This window comes from Salminus brasiliensis, chromosome 12 (genome assembly GCF_030463535.1).
Source record: "Salminus brasiliensis chromosome 12, fSalBra1.hap2, whole genome shotgun sequence".
NCBI lineage: Eukaryota > Metazoa > Chordata > Actinopteri > Characiformes > Bryconidae > Salminus > Salminus brasiliensis.
Genome location: NC_132889.1, coordinates 1,314,467 through 1,315,411, shown reverse-complemented (window position 1 = coordinate 1,315,411; position 945 = coordinate 1,314,467).

The following is a 945-nucleotide window of genomic DNA, read 5'->3' as shown; positions in this document are numbered from 1 at the left end:
ATTTAGAAGCTTTACTGAGCTTCACTGGTTCCAGCAGAACATGCTTTTGGAGATCCTCTCACGGCCCCACAGCAACGCCGTCCAATTCAGCACCAATTCTGACCGCATTCTGCTTCCTGTTCACGGTAATCTCACCGATTCTGGAGGCAGCTCCTTCTGTAGATGTTCCAACACCGTAGAGGCCTATGCTCTGCTTCTGCCGTAAACTGCGGCCGTAAACAGTGGTTTGGCCTCTCCCGCCGGGCTGCTGAGACTCGTGGTGCCGCCTGGGGGAAGCTGTTTGGATAAAGGGTGGCACAGCTGGAGCGGCTCTGATCCAAACCAAACAAACCATTCCTGTTTAAACACATCATTACACGATGCCCCCACAGCCACCCAGTCCTGAGACCCAGATTCTGGAATGGTTTGAATTCCTGAATCTGGGCCGATGGAGAGTGAAAGTCGGTTCTGCTGGTCTTCGTGTTAACATCCAGAATGTGGGGGGATGCTGGGGTCCAATACTCCCTCATTAACCCTGAGGACCTTCTATAGCAGCTTCAATAATTGGTGAAATACACCCTGCAAACAGGACACACCACAAGGGGGCGCTGCGGATAACTCTTACTCAACTGAACACCTGGTGAACATCCCAAAAGTGTGCTTTGGTTAAACACAAAAGGGGAGGAGCTACTCACAACTGGAAAAACAATTACAGACTAAGACTCAACAGTGTTGCTGTGATATAGCTGTTGGTTGCTAAGGTGCTGCTACGGTATACGGTTGATCCGAGGTATGGCTCATCCAATACGTTCAGCTAATGGAGCAGTGTCCACAAACTTTTGTCAAAACATTTTAAGGCTGCTGAAGATGTCTTTATTCACCTTGTGGTTCTTCTGTTGGGCTGAACTTTCTAGGACGTCCTGACCCGGCCATGTTGGACTCCACCCTTCTTTCTGAAGGCCTCAG